We start from the raw sequence: 19563 nt of genomic DNA, 5'->3' as shown, positions 1-19563 counted from the left end.
AATACGTATTAAAATAGTTTCTTTGATCCCAAAGTTCATTTTGTTTTCTTCTTATTTAAAAGAAATCTTAGCGCAATCTTTGTGGATTTGGTAAGTATTCTGGGTGGATGCTAAGTTGGCCTGCTCCTCTTCTGCACCATGGGCAGACTGGAGCAGTAGACTCTAATATCTCTACCTTCCTCTAAATTTCTGAGATTCAACTCCAAACCTCTTTTTCTGTACAGAGTATCACACGGGTATTGCCAGCATCTTAATATTTTATCCAAAAGCAACAGTATGAGAAAAATATTTGCTCCAAAAGGAAAGATAATGATTTTTTTGGGGGATAATTTTTTTGGGGTCAGATAATTTAGTTATCTGACCTAAAAAGCATATAATTTTAACAAATTCTATTCAAAAATAGATTGATTGATTTTTAAAAGACATATGTGTTCCTTACTTTCAATCTCCCATGCTTCTTTTCTAGAAAGAAATAAAGTCATATATTGTTATCGGGACAGATGAGGCATGACACCCACCAAAGACAGCAGGAAAAAGTTTTATTTGGGTGCAGCCAGGTTCAGAGGGTACAGCTTTTGCAATAATCAGTTAATCCCCTGAACCCCAGTTTAGGTGGTTTCGGAACTTTATACCCAGCATGTAAGGGGAGGGGCTCAGAAGTTCACATGGAAGCAGCTTTTTCTCTCACCGTTCTGGGCAAGTTACCTTTCAAGGCCAGCACCTGAGAAGGGGAGAGCTTCTTCTCCCTTTTTCCCTCCCCCTTCCAGCTGTTACCATGGAGCCCAGTTAGTAACTTCTCTAATCTTAGAAATCTAGACAAGCTCCAGCTAGAGGCCAGAGGCCCTTGTTAAAGGATTTGTCTTTTTTTTTTTTTTTTTTTAAATCACATTTTTCATTTGCAAACACACTTCTACAAACTACTATACTGGATAAATGTTTGTGAAAAACTAGTAAATGGGCGTCCAGCACCTGGAGTGTGGATCTCTTCCAGGCCAGTGGCCAAGTAAAATAGAGCAGCAGGAAAATAGGAAGTTTAATTACATTGAACTCTTTTGCAGAGAGACTCTTTTGCTGATAGTTCTAAAATCAGTTATGGTGAAGATTTCTGAATAAGCTTAGTTAAGATTTTCTGTGGAGGAGGGGGTACCACTGCAATATCATAAGAAAGTAATAGAAGGAAGAAACTGAAGTAGATGTAAAGGAATTGCTGAGCTTCAAGAAAAGTTAGGAAAACATGGTTTCACTGCCTCCTTTCTTGTTCTGATCCAAATTCCAAAACAGTTAGCACGCACCTTCCTAACTTGTGGTTTGTAGCAATGGCTATGTCCATGTTTCATTGAAGATTAACTTATTTTTTGTCATCTATTTCCTTCCTTTTGATATCATTTGGCTTTGAGGGAGAGGAATAAAAATCACTTTATCCTATTATATTTTTAATTGCATTCTCCAACAATCATTTTAGGGAGGCGTTTATCAGTACTTATGGATTCATGGCACCCATCATCTACAGACTCGAATGTTTCCAGAAGGCTGAAAACACATCAGAATCCCTGCTCTGCCTTCCCAACTTCCCACTGCTCCAAAGTGCAAAGGCCTGAGGACCTGGAGTCCTGAAGTCCAAGGGCCTTGGGTAGGGTGTCCCGGCTCCAGGACAGACAGCAATTGGCCTTTCCTTCACCTTCCTGTTCCGAGTCCTCCTCCCACTGGTGTCCACCCACATCGGGGTGCTCCTGCTGTCAGCATTCCCAGAGCCTTGCTCCTGCCTTTTCAAGAGGTAGAATCTAGTACTCTGCTCCTAGAATCTGGGTGGCTGGAGATTTGCTTGAACCAAGAAAATGTGGCTGAAATGTGGCTGCATGGTCGTCGAGGCCAGGTGACAGAAGGAAGTCTGGTGCCTGCTTTGTCCCCACTAGCTCATGTGGGGTGACCACAGGGAAAAGCCCTGAGATGACCTGAGGGCACGGGAAGGGGAGAGAAGCTCTCAGCAATTCCAGGTCTTGCTGGGAATCCCCTTAAGGACTGCAGGTCAGAAGTGGCCCTTTAAACTCTCCCAAGCTCCTTTGCCTATTTATTGATTGGATTATTATTATTATTATTATTATTTTGGTGGTTTTTGAGTTTTTTTTTTAAATATTTTGGATATTAATGCTTTACCTGAGGTCATGAACAGGCACTTCACAGAAGAAATACAAATGGTCAAAAAAATATATGAAAAATATTCAGCATCTTAGCAATTGGAGAAATGCACATTAAAACTACACTGAGATTTCAACTTACTCTAGTCAGAATGACAATTATCAAGAATACAAGTAACAACAAATGTTGGCAAGGATATGGGGAAAAGATATACTCATACATTGCTGGTGGGACTGCAAATTGGTGCAACCATTCTGGAAAGCAGTATGGAGATTCCTTAGAAACCTTGGAATGGAACCACCGTTTGACCCAGTTATCCCACTCCTCAGTTTATACCCAAAGAATTTAAAATCAGCATACTACGGTGATGCAGCCACATCAATGTTTATAGGAACTCAATTCACAATAGCTAAGCTATGAAACTAACCTAGGTACCCTTCAACAAATAAATGGGTAAAGAAAATGTGGTATATATACACAATGGAACATTACTCAGCTATAAAGAAGAATGAAATTATGGCATTTTCTGGTTAATGGATGGAACTGGAGACTATCATGCTAAGAAAAATAAGCCAATCCCCCAAACCAAAGTCTGAATGTTCTCTCTGATATATAAGTGCTAATATATAATAAGGTGGGAAAGAAAGAAGTTTTTGGGTTAGACAAAAGGGAATGAAGGGAAGGAAAGGGGGATGGGAATAGGAAATCCAGTAGAATGAATCAGACATAACTTTCTTATGTTCATATATGAATACATGACCAGTGTAACTCCACGTCATGTACAACCACAAGAATGGGATCCTAATTAGAATAAGTTATACTCCATGTATGTGTATCAAAATACACCCTACTGTCATGCATATCTAAAAAGAACAAAGAAAAAATAATAAAAAATAACACAATTCATATTTTCTTACTCTTGGCACTTTCCTAATTAGTATGTCTTCATTCTCACTTTAGTTTTTACTTTTCACAGGTCTGAAACATTTTATTTTAGCTATATTTATTGTATACAGCTACAGTTGGGTTTTGTTATTTGAACCAATATGCATAATAAATACATGTATGTACCCCATTTGCAAACAAAACAAAACATCCCCCCAAACAAATCTCTTCCAGGCTCCTGATCCACAGAAACTATTACAAATAATGGAACTATCACTGTTGTTTTCAATCCCTAAGTTTTGGGAGTACATTGTTATAGAGTAACAGGAACAGAAAAGATGAATGATAATATTTTATTTATTTTTCAGAAGAATTTGTTGTCCAAATGTTATCTTTCTGTTAAATCCTTTGTACTAGCCAAAGTTCTCCAGAGAGACACAGCCAACAGGATGGAGCTCTTTGCATGTATGCCTGGGTTTTGGGAGGAATTGGCTCACCAGGTTATGGAGGCTGAGAAGTCCCCTCACCCCAGATGGAGACTGGATGTGGCAGCGTGGCTCTGTCCACGTCTGAAGTCCCCAGAACCAGGGAAGTTGATGGTGCCACTCTTAGTCCAAGACTGAAGGCCTGCGAACCTGGAGGCCACTTGTGACGGTCCATGAGGTCCAAGGCCGGAGAGCCTGCAGCTCTGGTGTCCACAGGTGGAGAGAGGTTTCCCAGCTCTGGGGGAGGGAGTGAATTTGCCTTTGCCTATCTGATCTGCTGGGTCCTCAGCTGACTGAATTATGCCCAGCCATGAATGTTTCCTTCTCAGTGCAGATTCCAGGCCAATCTCTCCTGCAGAAACCCTCAAACCACCCAGAAGTCGTGCTTTCCCAGCTGCCTGGTAAAGAACTCTTCATCCAGCCAACTTGATACCTGTAATTAAACTTCGTGTTTGTTTGGTCTCTGCCATGTCAGAGACTTGAATCAATGACTGGTGACTCTTGAGGCTGAGGCACTGCACCTTGGCCAGCAGCCTGCTCGCAGGTGGGTTTCATGGTGGGGTGATAGGGCCTGCCCATTTGTATCTGCTGGACTTCTCTCTAGGGATGACTATTTTTCTCAAAGAGGGATGCTCTAATGTTCCTCTCAAGAGATTTGCAGCTAGGATTCTGGAAGCACCATGAGATTGTTCACTCAATTCCCATGATAAAATCTGGTACCCCTCTGTGGGCTGCCCTGGGGTCCAGCCATCCAGACAGTAAACTCAAGTCTTCTGCCCTCTGAGGCCCTCGGCAGCTGACCTACTGCAGGGGTCAGGAGAAGACGAGCTTCTTACAGAGACTTTGAGCTGATTCTTCTGTTTCAACTTTGTCTTTCTGAGAACCTGGGTGCCTCCACTTCTGAAACTTCTGAGGGGACAGAGGCACCAGTTTCCTTGCTCCCGAGTGAAACTTAGGGTTCAGATTGCCTTTGTCTACTTTATTCCTGCCTTTGCTTGATGTCCTCATAAATGGTGCTGTCTTCTCCTATCCTCTTTTTTCACATTGACCATTATCTTTATTTTTTTTTTAATTCCTTTCTAGAGATTTTGGGAAAAGCAAATGTAAGTAGGTCTGCTTAATCCATCATGTTTAACCTGAACTGGAACCTCTAATGGCTGAAAGGAAGGAAGGACTCATTAAATAAATATGCTCAAAGAGCATAAATGGTCAGTTTATAAAAGATAGACTTGAATAAATATGAAATTGAAAAGCATTCAGTTTTACTGTTGTTTGATACAGTAGGGTGAGGGTAAAGTGCCCACCCCTGTCTTCATTTGGCAATAGGGAAATGCCGACCTTCTGAGAGCTGAAACATGCCTATTCATCTTATTTTTGCTTTCAAAAATCACCCCCACAGGTAACCCAGTGCAGCTAGCTTGCACAATCATAGAAAAAAGACAGGAAGGATTGTATGTGTATTTTGCTATGTATTCAATCGGATTATATTATGTTGTGTGTGCATGCAGGTTTGTATTTTATAACACATACACATGTGCATGGAGTTCAAGGTAAACTTGATCACGCTTTCCATGTGTTTCTGCTTAAGTTTAATGGTATATCATGGACATCTCATGTGAATAAATATGTCTTGCTCTTTCTAATGGTTATACAGCACAATTAACAATAATTCCTGTTGTAAGGGACAGTTAGTTTGACCCTACATTTTGTTACAAATATACTGCTGTGAAGGCCATTCTTGGGGATGTATATGTCTCTGATCCCGGGATTGCTCCAGGCTAGGTCTTCTGGATGTAATAACTGGGTTAAACAGCATACATAGTTTACATTTTGACACATGATTGGCAATTGCTCCAGAAGTTCATTTTCGGGCTGTGTTTTAGGAACTCTGCCAGGGTTGGAATCTCCACTCCTGTCCCTGCTGGGACACCAGCAGGTGAACTTCAGGGCTGGAAGGTGATTTCACCGTCCTGAATGTGGCCCCGTGAAGGCTCTTGGCAGCTCCATGGGACCTTCCCACCATCAGTGTATCAGTGCTGCCAGAACCTCCCTCGAATACATTTCCTCCCTGTACTTGAAGAAGTGCAAATTTAAAGAACAAGGAACTGTTTTTGCCTATTTGGATAGAAATAAAAAAAGCCAACACTGGTGATTGCCTTCAGAGAAGGGCATCCTGTGTGTATGTGTGTCCTGAGAAACCAGGCTGGCTCTGTGTGCAGGGCCAGGAGTATTTTGTACCCTCTTATAGTGTAAAATATTGAGATGTCATTCATGGATACACTTACTGCAGTATTACGATCAATAAAAAATTGGAAATAATTTTGAGAAACTGAAATCAGTTTCCCTATTTTGAGGGAAATAGGAATTAACATTAAAGTAATATTAATGATAAATATTTAGTTTAAATGTGAAATATTAAACAGTATTTCAAAATGCTGGGTGCAAAGACCAAGTGATTTCAAGGAAGATTTGAGAATGCAGCTACATGATAGCACTGATACAATTAGTTTGGATTCTGGATCTTGGTAGCAAGGAAATTGCCAGAGAAGAAAGGAGAACTTTCCCTCTGGCCAGTGCAGCTGGCTCTGGAACCAGGTAAAGAGGAAAGAGGGCACTTTGCCTGCCTCTCCCTTCCTGGCATGCCCTTAGCAGTCTCTATGAAAGAGCTTTCCCCTCAGTCCTCACGGAAGTCACCTTCCCCCCTCCTGGGAGCCTGTCCAGCATCTCCCTCAGGCACAGTGGCCCTTCCTAAGAACAGGTGTTCTGGGTAGGGTCTCCCTTCTCCTGGACTCCACCCATATTCAGTGGTCCATGAATGATGGGCTCTCCATCCTCCCAGACCCACTTCTTCTTAGGCAGATGACACCCTAATTAGTAGAATCCCTCATTAGATCACAGGAAAGGATGAACAAGTCAGGTAACTAAGAGGAAATAATTTTGGGTGCAGAGTAGCTGGTCTTTAAGCACATTTCTCAAAGAATTCTATTCTTCTGCAATTTCTTCCATCTCAAGTCAGAGATTCTCTAAAGTTTAATTTTAAAAAATCAATGGTTTCCCCATTGCAATGGTGGTGGATGCCCTCTGGTAGCAGGTGAGTGTGTGCACTTGTGTGAGATGGGGTGGGGTTGGGCCTTCAGTGGGCAGGGGTGCAGCTGGGCAGGGGCAGCTCTTTATCCACTCAGTTTAGTTATATAAAAAGGGAGAGATGCCTGCTCTGGATTCCAGCATGCTCGTAGGCTATGTCCTGCTTTGTGAATTTTTTTACTCTTGTCTAGAGCATAAATATTTTATTTGTGTCATAATTTTTACATTATCCTTTGGCTAGGGGAAGGAAAGCTCATGCTGTGATCAGAGCACCGCTGTGCAGCAGTAATGAGGGAGCTCCTGCTACACTGAGACCCACGCTCCTAACTGCAGACTGAATTCTTCTTTGTAACAGTTGTACAACATGTAAGGAGACAGCGGTCCATCCTCCCATCTCCTTTAAAAAATGGACATAGGGATTTATTTTGATTGTTTTCATGTTTTGTTTGGATTTTAGAATTTCAATCATCAAAAGCTCATTACACATAGCGCTATCTCCAGACCAGCAATGGAGAGATTGCTATCCTTCAGCGGCCATCAATCAGTGATTCAAAGCATGAATTTCATCAGTAAGAAAACTCACAGGGCATGGCCTGTATTTACCCTGCAAATCACCTTCTTTGTTATAAAGCAATCTAAAGTGGTCTCTCATGTCAGAAGAATTTATTTGGTCAGACTCTCTGTGTCCCTCATGTCATTCCTGCCTTGACACATGCACAGAGAGAAGTCCTGGCTACCCTTACCCAGAGCCATGGTGCATGGTGGTGCCTTTAACTATGCAAACAATCATCTTGTTATTTGAGATCAACTTGGGTGAGAGGTATCATCTAGCATTCATGGATCTCGCTAAGTACCATTATGCACTGGGCAGCTAACAAGGGGCAGTACTCCTTTGAGACCTTCTAGGGCACTGGAAGAACAGCACCTGAAACCGGAGCAGTGACTATGTGAGCATATTAGTTTTTGGATCCATTTACATTTCAGTAAAGGAGAGTTTAGGATTTTTTAACTCTTAAGTATTTCCTATGTCCCAAGCTTAGGTTATGGGATCCTAACTTGTCTCCTTAAATTGGGGATCTTGAAGGTGTATCAATGTTCCTGAGTTCATAAAGGCATAGGAATTTGGACCTGACCCTGATATCCAATGTTTTCTCATGAAAATATTCTCCATCCCTAATGGAGACCAGGGTGCAGGATAAGGGAAAACCTTCCAGGGGTCGGAAATGTTCAGATACCAGTGAGCTACCTCATGTGGTCGCTCGTTCTCTGGTAGCGCAGTTTGGATCTGGTCCATGAGTTTGTTACAAAGAGGACACCGAGCTGGTGTCCATGGTGGGCAACACAATAGACACTGAGCTGGTGTACGGCGTGGGCAACTAGGCTTGGTGTCAGGGCCTAGGACTCCAGTCCTAAATTGACCACTTACTAGCCATGTGATTCTGGATGCAAAACTCAACTCCTGGAAGTCTTGGTTTCTTCATTTTCAAAATACAGATGATAATATCTGTATCTTAAAGCTACCAAGATGATTAAATAAGGTAAGACATATGAATGTTATTTAGTTAGGTGTCTGGCATGAAAGGAGATGTTCAACAAAATGTCAGATGAATACAGAAGAATGTAATACCCTTTTCAACCAAGAGATACTTTGATTTTGTGACAAAAAGAGCTTCATGAACTCTTAACAATTTGGAGTAATTGAAGAAGTGTTGGAATAGGTAACCCAATGACATTTGAATGTTAGGGCAAAGATGAAAGTCTGAATAATGGTAAATTCATTATAGTCATAGAAATAAAACAATTTGAACTAGTCTTTGATATTTTTAAGGGAATTACAAAATGCTACAATAGTCACATGTGGCTTATGATTCAGGAGAATCATGTCCAAAGTCACAGAAGACAGCATGTTAGCCTACTAAACAGAGAAGGGGAACTATAAACCCGTTTGGAATTTATAACTTGGTCTACTGTTTTCATTTGATTTACATGACCTAGTTTATATTTTTAACTGAATTTATAAGATTCTATTATAAAGCATTTTTAAGGAAATATAAAAGTCAATGAACTAAGATAGACCTATTTATAGATTACTTCAATAGTAAAGTTTTAGAAAGCACTCTATGTACAGCTTTATTAATGTCTGACTCTGAAAACGAAGAAGTGACCAGCTGTGGACTTGTGTAAGTATTTCCATTATGTTTGGCTTAGATGAGAAAAGTCTGAACCTATTAATGGGAGTTGCTGTTGCCATTCTTAATAGCGAGGAGGCAGAGGGATTATTAATCCCCAGGGATAAGAAGACAATTTCAGATGAAGTTCTAGAATATAGTGGTTGCTTTTTATTTTCTGAAACTCTATAAGATATCCAAGACACCAGCATTATTTGCTAAAGATCTCAGTAATGACCTCAAGAGGACACTTCACAATCCATTTTTGTTTAATCTCAAGTGTGGTCGCTGCTTTAGTGATGTTTCAGCCTAAGTGATCATGACAATTCCATGACAGAGATGGAAATTCTCAGGGGCATGGCATGTAGTGTTGGAACCACTGAATACAGCCCTGCATGCCATGAAATATGTACTCTGAGGTCGGCAGTCTTGCTGTGCTTTGTGATCGCTGAGTGTCCAGATAACTCATCTCACTGTCTTATGGAGACATTGATGTCAATAGTTAGAGGGGTCTAGCTTTTTTCTGCCCATTATAATGACACAACCAATGTGGACACTAAAACTCGATGCAGGATTTCAGTTTGCTTTTGAATGACAACACATTATGCTTTGTAGGACTCTCACCAAAAAGATCCTCAACTTCAGGTCCTTAAAAATGTTAATAATTTTAATAATAGTTTGCAATGCATATTTCTAATGCTTTCCAAAGTATTTTTACATGCATCAACTTATTTGATCCTTCCAGTCCTGTGAGTAATGTATTTCATGTAGTTGATGCAATTTATAAAGAAACTGAATGACAAGATAATTACAGGATTGTTCACTTTTCTTTTCAATAATATTGAGACTGGAATTCTAGGGATTGTTGATTCACTGTTCTATATAGCAGTAGCTTCTGTCTTTAACTGAAAGAAACTCAAAAAGTACCAATTTCTCTTTCTGAAAAACAAAATTAGATCAGGGTACTGTGGTGCACATCCATAATCTCAGCTGCTTGGAAGGCTGAGGCCAGAGGATTGCAAGTTGGAGGCCAGCCTGCACAATTTAGCAAGGCCTTGTCTTAAAATAAAATAACAATTAAAAAAGAATAGGGCTGCAGATGCAGTGCAGAGTGTTTGGTCACATGTATGAGGCCCTGGGCTCAATCCGCAGTACCACAGAAACAAAAACAAAAATAAAGCAAAGTAAAAACAAACAAGCTACCAAAACTAGTTTAGAATAGTGTGGATTGTGTTGCTAGTCACAGGAATAGGGTGGAAAATAAGATCTGAAAAGAACCGTCTGGTGTTTTCGAGGACTGTTAAGAGAACCATCTGCGTATGTGCTAGGGCTGGGGGTGCTTCTGTGAGCCACACTTGACTCAGCTCCCTGGGGAGAGACACAGGAAGTAAAACTGGTCCCTGAATAAGTCATTTGTACAAAAGAAGGGGGCAAATCTGTATTAGTTAAGTTGGAACTTCAGAATATTAAAATAACATTTTGTAATGTTATAGTTAATAAAAAGAAGTTTTAAGAAGAACTTTGACAGAAAGCCAGGATAAGCTGTTATTTACATATCAATTTATGGATGTATCTATCTTGGAAATGGTATCTTTAAAGTAAAAATGCTCAAAGCGAGGGTGTTCACTGGGTTCATATAAAATTCTCTGCAAGGTGGGATGAGGGAAGAGTTGGGGAGAAGAAGAATGGGGACTTTGAAAAAAGGACATTCTTACAATGAAATATTAGAAAATGGGAAAAAGTTCTCTATTGTTTTACTCTTAGCAACTAAAGAAGACAAAGCCTCACAAAATATTATTGTCTGGTGGGGCAAGAGTTGAAAATGAGTTACACTGATTAACTCCTGAAATACTTTGTCACTTAATTTTCTAAGCAATTTTACAATTTTAAAAGCAAATAATTATTTCTTATAAACATCAATGATATTATCAGGGGCAATTTAAAAAATTAGAATATCTTTGGGTTTTAATGACATGTCTTTAAATGGTTTTTATTTTTGTCTTGCCTGAGGTTCCTAGGACTTCTTGAATTTTTAGACCTGAAATTCTCCCATGACAAATGTTTTTCAAGGGCTCATCTCCCTGGAGATCCTACCTTACCTACCGCTATCATCCATGCTCCCCTTGGATGGGACTTAAGAGGGTCACTGTCCTATTGGAACCTCCGCATGAGCTGTCCATGCCCAGGCCTCACCCAGCACTCTGTCCCGTTCCCCTCCTGTTGCAGCTGGGTCTATCATCTGCACCTCATTCCATGCTTGTCCCATCTCTCTGAGCCTTCCTCACGGGCAGAGTCCTGCTTCCCACCCATATCTCACTAAACCTGGGCTCGGTGTGTATGAGGAAAGGAAACGAGTAATGATCAAGCCAGTGGATCTTACGCCATTCATACAGAACGTAGCTATGTTACCTTTTACTGGACTCTTAGACTGGATCACGTAAGAAAATAAATTTCCTTTGGCCAAGAATTCAATTTAATTGAGAGTCTTTGCTTTACCGAACTTGCGTGCTTCAGAAGCCTCCTTATCTCTTGGAAGAGACAACTAGAGAACATGTCAGGCTATGTTAAACACTCCATTGTGCCCTTGCCCTGTTCTCATGCGAATACAAAGATAATACACTCAAATACCAAGTGAGGAAGGGCTCAGAGAACACCATGGATGACTCTAAGAATTTCCATTTCTTCAGGGTTTGGTTTTAACTGGAAGACAGATTGCAATGCTGTTTTATCTAAATCAACCATTACTATGATTGACAGAAATGAAAATATAGGAATGATGGATTTGCAGATTGATCTATACAATGGGCTATCTGATTATAAACATTTAAGTCAGTTCCAAAGACTCTTAGACTGGATCACTTAAGAAAATAAATTTCCTCTGGCCAAGAGATGCCTACAAAGAGCCCCAGTACTAGGGACAGAAATGATGAGAGCATAGAACAATTGTGGAGAAAATGCACCTTGGAAGTTGGTCTTCATGACCCATGACCCGGGGGTGTACTCCAGGGAACCTGGAGAAGTACTCAAGGGCCACGTGGACATTGCTGGGTGAATATCCTGCTGCAAACAAGAGCAATTTAAAAGCAAAACCCTAGGACAATTTAGACTGATTTAAACTGATTCCTTTTAGATTTATGACAAAAGAGTATAAAATTTCAGATGAGATCATGGAGCTAATACATGAGATTGTTACTTTCGTAAACTTTACAGTATTTAGAGTAAAGATGGTGCTGGAAAATGGGAAATATAAAACACTCAACACACATAAAAACCACAGGAAAATATTTCAGTTGTCTACTAAACCTGGTAGGGATTAGAAAACAGCTCAAACTTGAAAAAAGATGTTACTTATCCTATAGTCAAAGCAAAATTCAAAACGTTAGTCTTCTATTACATTTAGAGTTTTACAAATGGCTTTTACCCACTGGCTTTGAATGTCTTCCTTTGAGAATGTTAATCGACTAGGTTTTCCTTAACCAGGGACCCCAAGGAGATCTTCAGGTGAGGGGGAAGTTGTTATTTTACCACCAGAAAATTCTATGATGAAATCACCTGAACTTGCTGCGGTCTCTGCAGCTCCGACTTCTGGAGTTGAGTCAAGAGCATTTCTTTTGTCTACATGTATTCGTGGGTTTTCCTCTGTAACTTTTTTCTCACTTTTTCCTCTTTTCTACTTTCCTCTTTTTAAAGCTTTTAAGCAGATTATCTCATGTGGTACCATGATACTTTCAAGTTGCCTTCTAAGGCCTGAAGATTTAAGAAACACATTAATAGAGAAGGGATGTTTTCCCTTCTTGAATAATACTCTAGGAGAAAAAGGGAAAAAAAAAAGGATTCTATTCTTGTTCTTTGGGTCTTCTTCCAAATTTATCAAACCTCCTGTTCCAACTGGAAATGAAAAAGAAGCCCATGAAACGCTCTCTTCCCTCTGGTGTGAAACTGTCTTCCAGGCTGGGATCATGGACCTGGAAGGTAGGACTGAAGAAAGGGTCCCCGTTGCCAACAGCTACACTGCTTTCACACAGGGATGAGACACAGAGTGCCAGGTTGCTCCCTTTCTCCTGCCCCACTTGTTTATAATATTTCTAATTAATTTTCCTTAAAAGCCTTTTAACCCACTCCAAAGGGGTGCACCATGGATTTACTGTGGCCCCTGTTCCTGGACCTGCGGAGAAGCAGGATTTGGGCAGCCTCGAAATTGCTTTGGGCAAACCCACCTCCTCCCATCCCACCTGCAATGTCCCTCTGGGGCACAGGAGGGAAAGTCTTCTCTCCCCTCGAGGTTTAACCTGGACTTGAGCTTAGGCCTTCCTCCATCAGAAAGGGATGTTGAAGGAGGAGCTGGTGATCAGTGTGGCTCTGGGCAGGGATGGACACTTTGCCAGGAACTCTACTACTGGATGGGACCCCTGAGACATGCTGGGTGTTGTCTCTAGTCACATTTTCCAGAATCTTCCACACTCTTCTCAGCCCAGCAGTGATTGAGCTTTGAGACTTGGTTTTACCTTCCACACTAGAACTCTGACCCCAATTAAGTAGAGATGAAATTTTATGCTGCTGCTGTTGCTTCTGAAGCACCAAAGTGACAATGGATTCTCGGGGTCTTTGAAATGATGGCAGTTTGGCAACTGGAAGTTCGAGCTTTTAGGCAGGGATTATGGGATGGCATAGTTTAAAGCAAAAAAACAGAAGCATAGTCCAAAAAGGAAAGAAGAACTAGAACAACAAGCGACCTTGGCTGTTGGACTGATGTGTGCCAGGCTCTCTGTCTGGAAATTCGCTCACAGTATCCCACACATCCTCACAGTGGCCTTAGGAGGTACATATTATGTACTCCTGAAGATGAGGCTCCCTGACATTAAATGGTTTTCTCAAGGTTACTCAGCAGGAAAGGGAGGAGGTTGAATTTAAACTCACTTCTAATTCCTTAATCCACTTTCCAGGTAGGGACTTGAATTGGCCACATTAATAATACAGATCATAGAATCCAAGTCAGTGTCATGATACTCAGAGGGAGAGTAGAAGCCGTGGCTGGACCACAGTGTGGGCGGTACACGTCTCAGGGGCCATAAATGATGGAACTCTGCCATGGCTGCACTGTCCACCTGTCACACTCAGTCTCTTAGCAGTCTGAGACCTTGGGCCTTCAAATTTTTGCTTTTATCTAAGCAACAAACTCATGAATGCTCAAGAATACAGAACTCCCTAACGTCAGAAAATAGTTTCACAGTATTTAAAGATAAGTTGTTTTCAACTGCAGTCCTAGTTTGGCAGATGAACAAGAACATTTTTATAGGAAAAAAGTGCAGACAAGTGAATTAAGGGGTATTTTTGTGCCTCTTGATGATAAGTTCTTGCTGAACTTGGCTCAGTGAAGGAATCGTAATGAGCTGTTTTCACGGCCTGAGTGACAGTGAGTTCATGTGCGTTGCTATCATATACTCCAGACATTTATGTTTCTGTGTCTAAAAACCATTGAAATGTTTTGAAAATTTCAGTGTGACCAGATGCAACTACACATTCAAAGCTTCCAGGCACATTAGTGTTTGCTATGATTTGAACGTGTCCCTCGAATCCCACATGCTGGAAACTCTTTCCCCAGTGCGACAGCGTGGAGCCTTAGGCTTTTGGCCCTCCTGGGTGGATTAATGCTGGTGTGCTAGGAGTGGGTAGTTATGAGCCTGGGCCTTCCCCACCCTTGCTCTCCTGTGTACTCTTGCCCTTCTGCCTTCTACCATGAGATGCTGCAACATGCAGGCCCTCGCCAGATGTGGGCCCCTTGACCTTGGACTTCCCAGCCTCCAGGACCAAGGACCAAAGAAATTCCTTTTCCTTATAAATTACTCCATTCGTGGGAGTACGTTTTAGCAGCACAAAATGGACTTCGATGGTGTTCAATGAATGTTAAATGCGTCAACAACTAAATATGCTTTATGCCTAAACATGGCATGAAAGAGTCTTGTATCCTATTTTTATTATGATAAACTCTACATCCAATAATATTCTACTTTTTAAAAACTCAATCATGATAACCAAAAAGCTTTAGGACTAGAAGATAATTTTTGTTGATAAAAATAAAAATAAAGGAAAGGAAATATGGCCACTTATAGTAAGGGAGTGGATCTTAGGACCAGCTACTCTACCCATCTGTCTCAGTTTTCTTCTTGGTAAAATGGGATGGTGATAATAGCAACTATCTCACCAGGTCGTGGAGAGGACGCAGTGATGCTAACGCCATTACAGGGCTTAGCACACTGCCCAGAATATTGTAAATTCTCAGCAAGCTATTATTATTGTTAAGAGCAGGAATGAAGCACCTACAGGCTTTATTAGCACTTGTCTCTCATTTTACTAGGTCTTCCATAACAAAGCACCAACACTGGGCACCTTAGAATACGAGAAACGCATTCACTCACAGTTTTTGAGGCCAGAAGTTGAAGTTCAGGTCTGTCAGGACCACAAGTCTTCTGAGACTCTAGGAAGGAGACTCCCTTGCTTCTTTGAGTCTTGAAAGCCCCAGGCAGACCTTGACCCTCAGGGTATCACTCTTGTCTCTGCCTGTCTTTTATTATTCTTATGTTTTTATTGGTACATTATAATTACACACAATAATGAGATTTGTTGCCACATTATTCATGCATGCACATGATATGACAATTCAACTCGGTCATTTTCATTCCCCAGTATTCTCCCTTTCTGTCTCTGTCTTCACAAGGCCTTCTTTTTGCGAGTCTGTGTGTCTCTCAGTGTTCTTTCTTCTGATAAGACACACTCATTGAATTTAGGGCCTACCCCATCCAGTAAGATCTCATCTTGATTTAATGACTTATGTAAAGACCCATTTCTAAACAAGGTCACATTCTGAGGTTCCCTGTGGACTATTCACTGTATATTCAACTACAAAAATCAAATGCAGAAATTGCTTTAGCCACTATGGATTTGTTATTTTCCCTCCTTGCTTTAAAAACAGAAAAAATAGAGGGAGAAAGAGAGTGCACTTCAAACTATGCTGTTAATTGCTGCTTGTTATTAAAATGACTTTGATAATCACAAAATCCTTGAATTTATGATTTGACTATCCCAGAAGGAATAGGCTTAATTAGAGAAAACTCACTTTGGCATGGCCAAACAAATTCCCATTTGGTCCCCAGTGGAGGTTCCCAGTAATCTTGGGCACAAAGACCCACAGCTAAAACCCTTCCTGTGGGTGGGGACAATCTCTGCTCCTGGAAGCATCTGCAGCCTCAGCCAATGGACAGCCAGATGGGATGGACCCGTCTCTGCTGAATTTAATGGCACCTGGTTGGGGAAGATCCTGAGAAGATGGGAGACTGCAGAGTTTTCTGTAGATCGATGAAGAATGGGCTAAATGGTCTAGTGTGGTATTTCCAGAATGCCCTTGTACTGTCTTCAAAGCATGAGAAGTTCCCAGTCAGCAGTCCTGTTTAAGATGCAAATAGCTCTGGGAGAGATAAACCTCAACTGGTGATCAAATCTTTATGGATCTATTTGAAAAAGGGTTCTGGGAGTAGTTTTCTTTTTTCTTTTTTTTTCCATGCAATTACCCTTCTCTCTCCCTTTCCCTCCCACCTCTCATCCCTGCTAAATGTTAATCTTCTTCTCCTGCTCTTCGTCCCTACTCTGGTCTTAGTTACTCTCCTTATATCAAAGAAGACATTTGGCATTTGTTTTTTAGGGATTGGCTAGCTTCACTTAGCATAATCTGCTCTAATGCCATCCATTTCCCTGCAAATTCTATGATTTTGTCATTTTTTAATGCAGAGTAATACTCCATTGTGTATAAATGCCACATTTTTTTTTATCCATTCGTCTATTGAAGGGCATCTAGGTTGGTTCCACAGTCTTGCTATTGTGAACTGTGCTGCTATGAACATCGATGTAGCAGTGTCCCTGTAGCATGCTCTTTTTAGGTCTTTAGGGAATAGACCAAGAAGGGGAATAGCTGGGTCAAATGGTGGCTCCATTCCCAGCTTTGGGAGTAGTTTTCAATAGGATGTTAGACCACAGGAAGGAGCTTTGCATTTATTTTTATTTATTTATTTTTTTGCTGGTGGGTGAGAGACTTTATGTGTATCATCTACAAAGCAAAAGAGAATTATGAAGGACCTGTTTGTATTCATCCCTGTATTCCTGAGTTCAGTGATGTGACAGCCATAGAAACATGACTTATAAATTCAAATGTGCGCACAAGGGAGAGAAAAGGAGGGAGGGAAAGTGTTTGTGGGATGCAGAGGGCAGGAGTCACAGACAGGTATAGAGGCCCAGATAGAGAGGGCATTGATAGGGGAGATGAGGAAGAGATGGAGGGAAAGGAGGAGGAGGAAAAAGAGGGACAGAATTTAAACAGTGTGGGCTGCTGGCTCACTGTTCCCCGGGGGGTTAATACCACACCTGGAGAGACCTGGCTGATCTGCCTGTCCCCTTGAGCCATGTGGGAACCCAAGCCACCCTTAGTGTGAACCTCTCACACAGCTGAGATACAAGTGCCTCAGTGTTTTCATTTTCACACAACCTGGCCCCAGTAAGGCACATCTGAAGGGCCATCACTTGGGACACCTATGAAAAACTGGACTCCACTAAATGCATCAAGATATGGATTGTCAAGCTAATTTAATTACATGCCATCTTCACTGGACATGTACTCCACTCCAGAGAGTACCGATGGATGTGAAATGATTTTTAGTTAATAGGCAGGTGTTTTCTGACCAGAGACAGTTAACCCTTAAATGATTCTGCCTCCTAGTACTGTTTTTTTCCCCCCAAGAAGAAGAAGAAAAAATTAATGAAATTAGATGTATCATTCTGTAAAGATTAGAAGATATAGGTAAGCCAAAACCAAACTTTAAAAATACCAATATTTTCATCATTCTGCAAAAAACAACCAGTTAGCATTTTGGTCATGTACTCTCACGGTTTTCCTCGTCATTGTGTGTGTGTGTGTGTGTGTGTGTGTGTGTATGCATACTTTGATTTTATACAATCATGCAACTGGGTTGTGTGTGTGGTGGGTTGGGACCCTCTTCATTCACTAAGCAAGACACATCTTCCTGAATCCTCTTAGCACAGACCTATATCAAAGGAGGACAGGGAGGGACCTCAGACAGCTCATTCGTTAGTCAGTGAGTGTGGTCCTCTTTTAAAGGTTGAGGGTTTGGCTGCAGCATCTGGGTGGTAGTGGTCACAGGAGTTTCTGTGCAGGCGTCTGGCCCTGGGTGGTGAGGCCCAGTGCAGAAGCACCAGCTAGAGCCTCAGCAGGAAGACACTCTTGGCCTCTCCTGGTGTGTGAAGAAGATTGCTCAATGCAGACCACTTTCACAAATGGGGCCCTCCTCCCTTTTGGCCATAGGATTCTTCTAAACCAGCACCAGGTCATTTCCCCCCAAGACTTGTTCTACCTTGTTTCTACTAGGAATGGTGCTCACAAATGCTTTCCAACTGTATTGTGCACTTTTTAATTTTTTTTTTTGTTAAAAGCCACTAATTGAATCAAATGTAATTCATCCTACTGAACAAATATGAAGAGACTATTTAGATGTCTTTTGTGTAAACCCCTTAAAATAATGTCAAAGGCAACTCGTAAGCTTCATTTGACTTCATCTCCTATGTTAGCTAAACTAAAAGCTACATGCCCCTGCTTTTGTATTCATGAATCTTGCCTATTAACCCTCTGAGATTTTGTGTGAGCTACTGTGTTTAACCTAACTCTCCCAAAATAAGGGGGTTGTGATTTCCTTTAAATCGTAACTTATGTAGTGGAATGTCTCAGGTTTTCCTGCTTATTTGATTGCATTCAGACGGTACTTTGGCAGGGGAAGCAACTGCACTAAATTAGCATCAAGCACAATGAATGGTAATTGCAAGACTGTCATTTCTACAAGTGCAAAATTAATGTGCTCTGCAAGCCTGTTCCATTGTATGCCACAGGGAAACCTCAGAACCATGTTGTTTGGAGCAGAAGAATGTACTGTAGCAGCACTGTCAACGTGTGAAGGTATCAGTCAGCGACGGTGTCCTTACCACCTTTTTTTGTTGTCACCTCAGGCTCATTCTTTAAACCCTGTCTGATCTCATTTGCATGCTCACATTCTAGCCCTGACAGGCAAGTAGCCTGGAAGTGCAGCGAATGCTGTGGAACAATTCCTTCTTCTGTATGTGGCACCTTGTGGGTGAATAATACCGGCATGAACCACCTCCATATGTTGATGAGAGTATGAATGGGCTACTTATGTGAGGCGTCCTATTAAGAGATGCACAGACCACTTCCACAAAACTTTACCCAAATGCTATACATTCGTTTTAGAGAGAGAAGAGTGATTGACATGCATTTTTATTGTAGCTTAGGAGAAGAGCGAGCCATGCCCCTTTTCATACTTATTTACATATGAAAAATTAAGCCACGGGCCAGTTGAATGATTTTTTCCTGGTCATGTGGGATCACAGGGAATACTCCAAATGAATACATGCTTATGCTGCGGGCCCTTGTATTCTGCTCATAGGCTCTGAGCAATTTATCAGGGATTCAAAGACTCGTTTAAGACTAGAAAAACACGATGAGCAGAGATGCTGCTGATTTGCTCCTTTGCCGCCCAGGGGTCTTAATGCAGCTCACTGTCCCTCCAGTTGCTAAGACTAGACTCAAGCTATACCTACAAGAGTGCTCCTTTGGCCAGTCACTGTCGCTATCATTCTCATTATCATCCTCTTACTGAGGATGCCTTGATGGGTGGGTCTCAGTCTAGGCTAAACCATGGCCATAGTGACACAGCACAACCCATCAGTCAGTT

General features: G+C 41.3%; 1 protein-coding gene across 1 annotated transcript in view; it reads right to left on the bottom strand.

Moving 5' to 3' along the window:
• Positions 1–19563, bottom strand: part of Cntnap2 (contactin associated protein 2) — a 1911322-nt gene that overhangs the window by 162414 nt on the left and 1729345 nt on the right. The window lies entirely within an intron of this gene.

This window comes from Marmota monax, unplaced genomic scaffold, assembly GCF_021218885.2.
Source record: "Marmota monax isolate L192 unplaced genomic scaffold, Marmota_monax_Labrador192_F-V1.1 WCK01_AAM20220418_F8-fsc00193, whole genome shotgun sequence".
Taxonomy (NCBI): domain Eukaryota; kingdom Metazoa; phylum Chordata; class Mammalia; order Rodentia; family Sciuridae; genus Marmota; species Marmota monax.
The sequence above is the reverse complement of the archived record's forward strand: the minus strand, read 5'-3'. Positions and strand labels throughout refer to the sequence as shown.